At 46.5% G+C, this 12,712-nt stretch overlaps 1 protein-coding gene across 3 annotated transcripts in view; it reads right to left on the reverse strand.

Annotated features, from left to right (window-relative positions):
* The window catches only part of LOC142317098 (RNA-binding protein 12B-like), a 74,056-nt gene that overhangs the window by 59,182 nt on the left and 2,162 nt on the right, over nucleotides 1–12,712 (reverse strand). For all 3 annotated transcript variants that reach the window (XM_075353086.1, XM_075353085.1, XM_075353084.1), the window contains exon 2: nucleotides 12,180–12,231. The gene's annotated coding sequence lies outside the window, so the exon portion shown is untranslated. The remainder of the gene's footprint in view (nucleotides 1–12,179; nucleotides 12,232–12,712) is intronic.

Below are 12,712 nucleotides of genomic sequence, written 5' to 3' on the forward strand. Positions count from 1 at the left end.
AGAGTTGTGTGTGTGTTTGTCTGTATGTAGCAGAGTTGTGTGTGTGTTTGTCTGTATGTAGCAGAGTTGTGTGTGTGTTTGTCTGTATGTAGCAGAGTTGTGTGTGTGTTTGTCTGTATGTAGCAGAGTTGTGTGTGTGTTTGTCTGTATGTAGCAAAGTTGTGTGTGTGTTTGTCTGTATGTAGCAGAGTTGTGTGTGTGTTTGTCTGTATGTAGCAGAGTTGTGTGTGTGTTTGTCTGTATGTAGCAGAGTTGTGTGTGTGCTTGTCTGTATGTAGCAGAGTTGTGTGTGTGCTTGTCTGTATGTAGCAGAGTTGTGTGTGTGCTTGTCTGTATGTAGCAGAGTTGTGTGTGTGCTTGTCTGTATGTAGCAGAGTTGTGTGTGTGCTTGTCTGTATGTAGCAGAGTTGTGTGTGTGTCTGTATGTAGCAGAGTTGTGTGTGTGTCTGTATGTAGCAGAGTTGTGTGTGTGTCTGTATGTAGCAGAGTTGTGTGTGTGTCTGATTGTAGCAGAGTTGTGTGTGTGTCTGATTGTAGCAGAGTTGTGTGTGTGTCTGATTGTAGCAGAGTTGTGTGTGTGTCTGATTGTAGCAGAGTTGTGTGTGTGTCTGATTGTAGCAGAGTTGTGTGTGTGTCTGATTGTAGCAGAGTTGTGTGTGTGTCTGATTGTAGCAGAGTTGTGTGTGTGTCTGATTGTAGCAGAGTTGTGTGTGTGTCTGATTGTAGCAGAGTTGTGTGTGTGTCTGATTGTAGCAGAGTTGTGTGTGTGTCTGATTGTAGCAGAGTTGTGTGTGTGTCTGATTGTAGCAGAGTTGTGTGTGTGTCTGATTGTAGCAGAGTTGTGTGTGTGTCTGATTGTAGCAGAGTTGTGTGTGTTTGTCTGTATGTAGCAGAGTTGTGTGTGTTTGTCTGTATGTAGCAGAGTTGTGTGTGTTTGTCACTTAGTACACAAAGGAGTGTTCCTCTCTGCTGCACTAAGCCACCGTTGGACCTAAACAATAATTCTCTGTAAAATAATAAAATAGATAATTGACATAACTGACAATGCGTTGTGTGACATGTCCAATATTCCAGCTTCTTTCTTCTGCGAATGCCTCAAAGCTGGCATTCTCTCAACATCAGGTGTGAAGAATGCCAGCTTCCAGTCATGCGCAGGAAAAAGAAGAAGCCAGACTGCTGGACTGATGTCATGCATCGCAAGTTCACAATGCAAGTTATTTATTTGATTTTTTTTTACTGCTAATTACCATTGTTTCAGTCCAGTTGTGGCTTTATACAGCAGGGAGGAGCATTCCTTGCTGTACTAAGTGAACATTGGAGCGATTGATCTGTCAATGGCCCTTTAAACATATTGTACGGCTCTTGCGGAATTATATTTCAAAATATGTGGCGTTTACGGCTCTCTTAGCCAAAAAGGTTCCTGACCCCTGGCCTAGATGGTTGAGTAGAGACGAAATTATAGCGCAGTATGGCCTGGGGCCTAACCAAGTAATCCAATATGACCAAGTGAGATATAGTATGACGACTCAGTTGCATGATGTGACCCAGGAGGTAGTATTTAACTCTTGATTGTCTGGTAAAGAACTCAACTTCATTTATCTTGTTTCTTTATGGAGCCATGCGTGATCTATTAACAGGACAGCACCCGGAAGGTTTATTTAAATCTTGGGAAAAACAATTTGAGGACCCGTCTATGGGGGTAAAAATTAGGGGAGGGTGGAATGCTCTTCGTAAATCAATTTTAAATGAGAATTGGCGAGAAACCCAATTTAGAATTATGCACAAGGCAATTTATGGTTTTAATCTCCCTCCATCAGCAACAAAGCCAGACAGGCTTACGTATTGCCCTAAGTGTAAGAGTAGTGGAACTGATCTCCTTCACGGGTTGTGGTCCTGCCCCCATTTGAGTCCATTATGGTCACAGATCAAAAGTTGTATACAAAAGGTGTGGGGTCTTGAAGTTCGGCTCTCATCTGGGTTTGCTATTTTTCACCATTGGGAGGAGGGGAACGATACCAAAGGGAAGGTGACTAACCCACCCAGACTTATACATGTGATACTTCTGGCAGCCAAGAGAGCGATACTAAAAAATTGGTTGGAGTCTAGGGTCCCCACGATTGAAGAGATCTTGGGTCAGCTCATGCATCTTCTTGAAATAGGATTGGATGCAGAAAGGAGGGCGGATAGAACACGACAGCACTTTAACAAATGGAAGAAATTCATACTGGCCTATTGTACTCGGGAGGAGATAGTCAGGATTATGTCACCTTTCAAAGACACAGTCTGGTATCATACTGAAAAATTGAAGGATACATTGGATGGCTTGGGGGTGGGGGAGGAAAGGCCGAAAGCTGACTAAAAAGAGAGGGGGAAATAACCGATTTGAGTGGGACTTCTTTATTGTATGTCATTACCATGTTCACAAGGGTTCAATGGGGGGGGAATGATAAGAATGACGGGTTAAGGGGTCGCTGCTTTCCTTTGCTTTATCTTGCCATGTTACGGTTATTGATTTTAAAATCTGGTATGGAATTTGGGATGATCAAACATGACAATGTAATGTTTTTGAATTGAATTTACAATGCTGAATTCGCTTATGCCAGTGTTATGTTATTGAAAAATTTGAATAAAAATATAGTAAAAAAAAAAAAAAAAAAAAAAAAAAAAAAAAGAAAAACGGATCTTGCAAAAATATTTTTTTTTCCTAAGCGGAGATCTTTTTGCCATCAGATTGCTGCTGGATCTGTTCTAATGGATGATTACTGGACATGTGAACTCAGCCTTCGAACACAGTCATTCTCAACACAGACTACATAAATGCAAACATTGAACCCGTCCATATAGATAAGCTCACTGAGCCATGATGCAGCCCTCTGCTATATACCTCCAAAGTGTGTTACATATGACAACCAGCTGAACGAAATGGCCAACGATCAGCTACTTTTTTTTGTTGATCAGTTAGGCCGGTTTCACACATCCGGCTTTTCGCCGGTTTACCGGATCCGGCGCTCTCCCGTACAGACAATACAGTACAGTGACAGCGCTGTAACTTCCGGGTCACATGCGCCGGTCACATGACAGCATGTGACCGGCGCTTGTTGCGCTGTCACTGTACTGTAGTCACTGTATGGGAGAGCGCCGGATCCGGTAAACCGGCGAAAAGCCGGATGTGTGAAACCGGCCTTAGACTGCGCTTCGGATGCGCTCTGAACAAACGATTTCTAAACCAAAAAAAAAAGGTCACATCACCGCAAGAATGCATTTTGCTTATTCGATGGGTGATCGGGCAGACTCTTTATAATGGAGGATTATCGTCAAACAAGCTTTCCTAGGAACGCTTGCTCACGATAATTGTGCGGTGTAGATGGACCTTTACAAAGACTGTACTGAGCTCTCTTAGATAGAACAGAACCATAAAAACAAAATCACGGGATGTACAGTCCACTTCCACTGGAAACCCTTTGGTGATAGCACTCACAGCATTATCAGCAGGAAGCCAAACAATCACATAACGATAACTTGGTAAAACGTGTACATTATATGTATTGTAAATTAGAATAAAATAGTGACTATCATATTTCATCAACCTAAGGTGGATAAAAGCCTATTGTGAGAAGACAAGTGGTGCCGCCAGGAAAAAGGTGCACAAAGTCACTATATTCTCCTCTACAGAGACACACACACACTATTCTGGAGTGCTGTACAAGTGCCCCTGTAACAGGTTGAAAATGTACATAAAATAAACTGTTTGTTAATGTAAAATTTAAGGGGTTACATTAGGTTTTCCTGGTAACGTAGAGAGAGAGAGAGAGACTTTTAAAAAGTTCAATCAAGATCTGAGGGACTGCTCAAGAGGAAGAAGGTTGTGGTTTCCCTGTGTTTGGATTAATAGGATTGCCTGTTTGGTTTTTGTTTTTCTTTTGTGGACTGCTTATTCGTTTTTTTTTTTTTCTTTGGATCTCCTATTGCCATCTGAGTGAATTTTTCTCCAGAAAGTGCTTGGATAAAATCTAAAAGGTGGCTTTACACACTGCAACATCGCAAACGACATCGCTGTAACGTCACCGGCTTTGTGGCGTTACAGCGACCTCCCCAGCGGCATTGCAGTGTGTGAAACACATCAGCGACCCGGCCCCTGCTGTGAAGTTGTGATCGCTACAAATCGTTCAGGACCATTCTTTGTTCCTTTTGTTTCCCGCTGTGCAGCAAAGTCTCAGTGTGTAAAGGGGACTTTACAGCGACTCCGCGGCTCTGTGTAGCGTCCTGATTAGCGGTCACCTGTGAAGGATTCACCGGTGACCGCTAATCCCCCGAGTGACTGAAGTGTCCCCCCCTCTCTCATACTCACCGATCCCCGGCGCTGCACGGCGTTCACACTGTTCCAGCGGCTTTTCCTTTTTTGAAAAAGCCGCCGCTCATTAAACAATCTCGTATTCCCCGCTTTTCCCCGCCCACCGGCAAATATGATTGGTTGCAGTGAGACACGCCCACACGCTGAGTGACAGCTGTGTCACTGCAACCAATCACAGCAGCCGGTGGGCGTGTCTATACTGTGCAGTGAAATAAAATAAATAAATAAATAAATAAATTAAAAAATCCGGCGTGCGGTCCCCCCCCCCCCCATTTTAATTCCAGCCAGATAAAGCCATACGGCTGCAGGCTGGTATTCTCAGGATGGGGAGCCCCACGTTATGGGGAGCCCCCCAGCCTAACAATATCAGTCAGCAGACGCCCAGAATTGCCGCATACATTAGATGCGACAGTTCTGGGACTGTACCCGGCTCTTCCCGATTTACCCTGGTGCATTGGCAAATCGGGGTAATAAGGAGTTATTGGCAGCCCATAGCTGCCAATAAGTCCTAGATTAATCATGTCAGGCGTCTATGAGACACCCTCCATGATTAATCTGTAAATTACAGTTAAAAAACACACACCAGAAAAAATCCTTTATTAGAAATAAAAAACACTAACAAATTCCCTCATTACCAATTTATTACCCACAACAAAGCCCTCCTTGTCCGGCGTAATCCACGGTCCTCCAGCGTCGCATCCAGCTCTGCTGCATGGAGGTGACCGGAGCAGCAGAAGACACAGCCGCTCCGGTCACCTCCACGCAGCTAATGAAGAGAGCCGTGTGATCGGCTGAGCTGTCACTGAGGTTACCTGGATCCAGCGGTGGATCCAGCGGTGGCCGCGGGTAACCTCAGTGATAGCTCAGCTGATCGCGCTACTCACCTCATTTGCTGCGTGGAGCTGACCGGAGCGGCGGTGAGTAGCGCGATCAGCTGAGCTGTCACTGAGGTTACCCGCGGCCACCGCTAGATCCAGGTAACCTCAGTGACAGCTCAGCCGATCGCGCGGCTGTTTTCATTAGCTGCGTGGAGGTGACAGGAGCGGCTGTGTCTTCTGCTGCTCCTGTCACCTGCATGCAGCAGAGCTGGATGCGACGCTGGAGGACCGTGGATTACGCCGGACAAGGAGGGCTTTGTTGTGGGTAATAAATTGGTAATGAGGGAATGTGTTTGTGTTTTTTATTTCTAATAAAGGATTTTTTCGGGTGTGTGTTTATTTACTGTCACTTACAGATTAATCATGGAAGATATCTCGGGGAGACGCCTGACATGATTAATCTAGGACTTCTTGGCAGCTATGGGCTGCCAATAACTCCTTATTACCCCGATTTGCCAACGCACCAGGGCAAAATCGGGAAGAGCCGGGTACAGTCCCAGAACTGTCGCATGCAATGTATGCGGCAATTCTGGGCGCCTGCTGGCTGATATTGTTAGGCTCGGGGGCTCCCCATAACGTGGGGCTCCCCATCCTGAGAATACCAGCCTGCAGCCGTATGGCTTTATCTGGCTGGTATTAAAATAGGGGGGGACCGCACGCCGGATTTTTTAATTATTTATTTATTTACACGGCACACAGCCGCGCGGCATTAAATGAAGTCGGGTGAAGTTCACCTGCTCTTTTGACACGTCCCCAACAACCAGCTAGTCGCTCTGCAGGTCCGGATCACTGTTAGGTCGTTGGCCAGGTCTGCCTGTTTGACAGCTCACCAGAGACTTTGTAGCGATCCCGGCTAGGTTGAGATCGCAGGTTGGATCGCTAGAAAGTCTCAGTGTGTAAACCCAGCTTAAGAGTGAATCAGAAGCAGTCTGAGGGAGACGGACGCAATCTTGGGTGACAGACTTCTGTGAGTAACAATTGACCTGAGACCGATCGGTGTACTAATAGTCAGTTATGCTGGTGTCACACACAGCGACAACGACGTCGCTGCTAAGTCACCATTTTCTGTGACGTTGCAGCGACGTCCCGTCGCTGTGTGTGACATCCAGCAACGACCTGGCCCCTGCTGTGAGGTCGCCGGTCGTTGCTGAATGTCCAGCTTCATTTTTTGGTCGTCACTCTCCCGCTGTGACACACACATCGCTGTGTGTGACAGCGAGAGAGCGACGAAATGAAGCGAGCATGGAGCAGGAGCCAGCGTCTGGCAGCGGCGGAAAGCTGTAACCAGCGTAAACATCGGGTAACCAAGGGAAGACCTTTCCCTGGTTACCCGATATTTACCTTCGTTACCAGCCTCCGCCCTTGATGCCAGTGCCGGCTCCTGCTCTGTGCACATGTGGCTGCAGTACACATCGGGTAATTAACCCGATGTATACTGTAGCATGGAGAGCAAGGAGCCAGCGCTAAGCAGTGTGCGCGGCTCCCTGCACATGTAGCTGCAGTACACATCGGGTTAATTAACCCGATGTGTACTGTACCTAGGAGAGCAAGGAGCCAGCGCTAAGCGCGGCTCCCTGCTCTCTGCACATGTAGCACAGCGACGTTATGATCGCTGCTGCGTCGCTGTGTTTGACAGCTAAGCAGCGATCATAACAGGGACTTACAAGGTCACTGTTACGTCACAGAAAATGGTGACGTAACAGCGATGTCGTTGTCGCTGTCACTTAAGCTGGGTTCACACTAAGCGTCAGCGACGTCGCTGTTACGTCACCATTTTCGGTGACGTAACAGAGACCTTTAAGTCGCTGTTATGATCGCTGCTTAGCTGTCAAACACAGCAGAAGCAGCGATCATAACGTCGCTGTGCTACATGTGCAGAGAGCAGGGAGCCGCGCTTAGCGCTGGCTCCTTGCTCTCCTAGGTACAGTACACATCGGGTTAATTAACCCGATGTGTACTGCAGCTACATGTGCAGAGAGCAGGGAGCCGCGCACACTGCTTAGCGCTGGCTCCTTGCTCTCCATGCTACAGTATACATCGGGTTAATTACCCGATGCGTACTGCAGCCACATGTGTACAGAGCAGGAGCCGGCACTGGCAGCAAGAGCGGAGGCTGGTAACGAAGGTAAATATCGGGTAACCAGGGAAAGGTCTTCCCTTGGTTACCCGATGTTTACGCTGGTTACAGCTTACCGCAGCTGCCAGTGCCGGCTCCTGCTCGCTTCATTTCGTCGCTCTCTCGCTGTCACACACAGCGATGTGTGTGTCACAGCAGGAGAGTGACGACCAAAAAAATGAAGCTGGACATTCAGCAACGACTGGCGACCTCACAGCAGGGGCCAGGTCGTTGCTGGATGTCACACACAGACAGCGACGGGACGTCGCTGCAACGTCACAGAAAATGGTGACGTAGCAGCGACGTCGTTGTCGCGGTGTGTGACACCAGCTTTAGTGTGAACCCAGCTTTAGGGACAGATAGCATAAAGATGCATTGAAGGAAGATTATTCGTCGAAAGATTATTCACTGACAAGGAGCTGTGCTTGCTTGTTTATCCTGAGGCGTTGGCTCTAAACCAGAATTTATTAGAAGTTAAGCTGTGTTGTGCTGATAACAGATTAAAACTACCTGACAATTTTACCTTTGTTTCATCACACTGTCTGGGGGCAGTGAGGTACAGAATATTGAATAGAGAGAGGTACATGTACATATATTTACTTGTTTCTCACTGTATATGGGAAGTTGGACAGGTACCCTGATTGAATGGTAAACATAAGAGGAGGCGGTTTTAAGATTATATCCTTGGAGGGATCACATGCCATTATCTGTAGTAGTGCACCCGGGTAAGCCCCATCAATAGATAAGGGAGGAAGCAGTATGGGTGGGGGAATATAGTCCAGTTCCTCCCCTACAGACCGACACGTGAAGTCCTCCAAGTTGCATAAACTATTATTGTTTATTCCGGGCTGTTGTGGCCCATACATTGTAAGAGAACGTTTTTTTCTGTCAATTTTTTTTTCTTGAGACTTATAAATAAAACTGTTGTTATTCACCATTCACCATCTTTGTGTCCCTGGGTTTTCCATAGTGCCATTGTATCTTAATAGTCATAATGACCGGCATTCAGTCGTTACACCCTCACAGGTTGTGGCTGCAGCTCGTAAGGGAAAAACCTGGTGACAGGTTCCCTTTAAATAATTTCCCAACCAGGTCTCAAATCTAGCAGCACAGGCTAAATACACCATGATGTTTGGAAACTCTTAAGAGTACAGTCATGGCCAAAAGTTTTGAGAATGACACCAAAATTATATTTTCACATGATCTGTTGCCCTCTGGTTTTTAATTGTGTTTGTCTGATGTTTACATCACATACAGAAATACCGGTAATTGCAATCATATTATGAGTACCAAAAGGTTATATTTACAGTTAGAATGAGTTATTGCAGCAAGTCAATATTTGCAGTGTTGACCCTTCTTCTTCAGGACCTCTGCAATTCTCCCTGGCATGCTCTCAATCAACTTCTGGACCAAATCCTGACGGATAGCTGTCCATTCTTGCATAAGCAATGCTTGCATTTTGCCAGAATTTGTTGGTTTTTGTTTGTCCACCCGTCTCTTGATGATTGCCCACAAGTTCTCAATGGGATTAAGATCTAGGGAGTTTCCAGGCCACGGACCCAAAATCTCAATGTTTTGTTCCATGAGCCATTTAGTGATTACCTTTGCTTTATGGCAAGGTGCTCCATCATACTGGAAAAGGCATTGTTGGGCGCCAAACTGCTCTTGGACAGTTGTGAGAAGTTGCTCTTGGAGGTCATTCTGGTACCATTCTTTATTCGTGGCTGTGTTTTTAGGCACGACTGTGAGTGAGCAGATTCCCTTGGCTGAGAAGCAACCCCACACATGAATCGTTTCAGGATGCTTAACAGTTGGCATGAGACAAGACTGGTGGTAGCGCTCACCTCTTCTTCTCCTAATAAGCTGTTTTCCAGATGTCCCAAGCAATCGAAAAGGGGATTCATCTGAGAAAATGACTTTACCCCAGTCCTCAGCAGTCCACTCCCTGTACCTTTTGCAGAATATCAGTCGGTCCCTGATGTTTTTCTGGAGAGAAGTGGCTTCTTTCCTAACCTCCTTGAAACCAGGCCTTGCTCAAGCAGTCTCCGCCTCACAGTGCGTGCAGAAGCACTCACACCAGCCTACTGCCATTGCTGATCTAGCTCGGCACTGCTGGTAGTCCGATCCCGCAGCTGAAACAGTTTCAAGATACGGTCCTGGCGTTTGCTGGTCCTTCTTGGGCGCCCTGGAGCCTTTTTGGCAACAATGGAAGCTCTCTCATTGAAGTTCTTGATGATGCGATAGATTGTTGACTGAGGTGCAATCTTTGTAGCTGCGATACTCTTCCCTGTTAGGCCATTTTTGTGCAGAGCAATGATGGCTGCTCGTGTTTCTTTAGAGATAACCATGGTTAACTGATGAGAAACAATGATACCAAGCACCAGCCTCCTTTTAAAGTGTCCAGTGGTGTCATTCTTACTTAATCATGACTGATCACCAGCCCTGTCCTCATCAACACCCACACCTGTGTTAATGGAACAATCACTAAAACAATGTTAGCTGCTCCTTTTAAGGCAGGAATGCAATGATGTTTAAATGTGTTTTGGGGGTTAAAGTTCATTTTCTTAGCCAATATTGACTTTTCAAGTAATTGCTGTTAAGCTGATCACTCTTTATGACATTCTGGAGTATATGCAAATTGCCATTAGAAAAACCTAAGCAGTAGACTTTGTAAAAATTAGCATTCTCAAAACTTTTGGCCATGACTGTACTTATCACCAATATGGAACTGCTCTTATTGTACAAGGGTGGGCAGAAAGAAAGAGACTGGTGATATTACTAAAGATAGGTTCTTGCCAAAACAGGAACTGCTGTACTACAGTAAGCGGCAGCGCGGGGATACTACAGAGAAAAATACAGCCTATTCACTGTGGGAGCAGCTGCAGAAGTTGTGGTTCCTGCTCTTTATCCAGGTTGTGGGACCCTGGCATATTTGAGCCCACATTTTGTAGGAAAGACTCCTTTAGACTTAGAACAACTTTACCTCCATGGTTAGATTCTATACAAATAACATGTGCCTTAATTCCCTGCCGTCACCGCCAAGGATCCAGCGCAGGCCATTCCCGTAGCTGCAGTGATCCGGTGACTTGAACAGCACGTCAATGGAGAGGTTTCTCTGATAAACCCTTTAAAATGAAATACTGAAAACTTCCCTTTTTTAGGGTACTTTCACACTTGCGTTTAATTTCCTTCCGTTACAATCCGCCCTTTTGGAAAACAGCGGAATCCGTTAACGGATTCCGCTGTTTCCCATAGACTTGTATGGGTGACGGATTGTACCAAAAGGACCTGCATTGCTTCCGCTGGGCGACGCTCCGTTGCTTCGAACGTTCAGCTGAGCGCCCGGCCGCCGGCGGCAGGGAGCGATCAGCTGATCACCCGGCGGCCGGCTACTGGGAGCGATCAGCTGATCACCCGGCGGCCGGGAGCGATCAGCTGATCACCCGGCGGCCGGGAGCGATCAGCTGATCACCCGGCGGCCGGGAGCGATCAGCTGATCACCCGGCGGCCGGGAGCGATCAGCTGATCACCCGGCGGCCGGGAGCGATCAGCTGATCACCCGGCGGCCGGGAGCGATCAGCTGATCACCCGGCGGCCGGGAGCGATCAGCTGATCACCCGGCGGCCGGGAGCGATCAGCTGATCACCCGGCGGCCGGGAGCGATCAGCTGATCACCCGGCGGCCGGGAGCGATCAGCTGATCGTTCACAATAGTCTGCCGCTGGTAAAACTGTAAAAAAAAAAAAAAAAATCAAAACGAATTGCGTTGTTTTGCAGCATCCGTTGTGCCACTATATGCAACGCATCCGTTACACAACGCAATGCAACGGATACCGTTCAACGCAAGTGTGAAACTAGCCTTATAGTCCGCTAACATTTTTCAGCAACTTTCACACAACCCTAATTGAGGCAAGTGATGTCTTTATTTTATTTCTCTTGTTCACAGAACAAATGTCTGCGTTAAAACTCTCAGCATGCGCTGCACTTGATCCTGCCGCATTTTGGGTGAGACTCTTATTTCAGGCTATTGGTGTGCAAAGAAAGTTGGATCCCATACAGATCACCCCTAAAGCACCCGCTAATTCTACCTGCCTCTAACCTTCCAAGACAATGTCCCACCCAGTGTAGCTCACAGTGTACTTCCTTCCCTCTCTCACTGCACAAGTCTTCACCCCCTGTAATGTACTGTTTCCAGACCTCACTCCCAAAAGCCTTTGAAATTTTCTTGCAGGAGTGAGAAAAGGTCAAAGACTGCCTGCACATGTGCACTACAGTACACTGATCTGCTCTCAGCATGGGTGATCAAAGGGCGCATGCGCAGGAGCACAAATGGAGGCCTCTCTGTGAATGACGCAGAACAACTCATGCATATGGAGCTGGGCAGAATGACGGCGATCACCGATCACACAAGATGGAGGCGGTGCCAAACCGAGAGAAGCGACACTCATCGGACTGGGCAAGCCCCCCTCCTCCAGGGGAGCATTATAAAAGGTGCTTTTTACGTTGTACAGCGCAGCCTGGAGTGGTGCTTTAAGTAACTGTTTGCTATAAGAATCATTTACTGCCTTTAGTCATTTACTAGAAACAATCTCTAAATTACTTCCACTGGATATAAAAGGGGGACAAAAAAAAAAAAAAAAAAAAAAGTGTCCTGGTCATGTGATGGAGGCACAGAAGGAAGGACTAGTTAGAGCACAGATACCTGTTCTGTGCATGTTTCTCTCTCGAGCACCTGCATATCACTTACACAATCAGGACAATCAAGGTTTCTATTATGTCACATACAAACAATTGGTCATTTCTTTTTGGAGGTTACGTGTCAACAAATCCCATACCTGTACGATATATCCAGCAGCTCTTTGCTAGTTAGAATATTTGTACAAGAACCTGCAAACATAAAAAAGGACAAATAAATCACCGACACTGCTAGACAATGGAATAAAAGCGAATAAAATAAAAAAGTGGATCTCAGAAAGTAGCAACATTCCCCCACCCCTTCACATAAAAAAAAAAAAAAAAAAAAAAGGAGGAGGGGGGCACTCATATCTTTATGACCAGGACAAATTTTACTATTCTGACCAGAGTCACTTTATGCAATAACTCTGCAATGCTCGCAGGAACTCTGAGATTTTTTTTTTTTTTTTTTTTAATCACACAGTGCACACGTCGTATCACACACACACACACACACACACACACACACACACACACACACATCAGTTCGCACACATACTCACCACATCCAGCAACACCGATTTCTTCTCGTCAGCAGAATCCTGAGAGGCTGTGCAGTGGAGCGCAAGGACCTGCTGCAACAGGACCTGCAGAGACACACCTGACTTCCTCCCATCATTCCCTGCGACCGGAA

This window comes from Anomaloglossus baeobatrachus, chromosome 6 (assembly GCF_048569485.1).
Source record: "Anomaloglossus baeobatrachus isolate aAnoBae1 chromosome 6, aAnoBae1.hap1, whole genome shotgun sequence".
NCBI lineage: Eukaryota > Metazoa > Chordata > Amphibia > Anura > Aromobatidae > Anomaloglossus > Anomaloglossus baeobatrachus.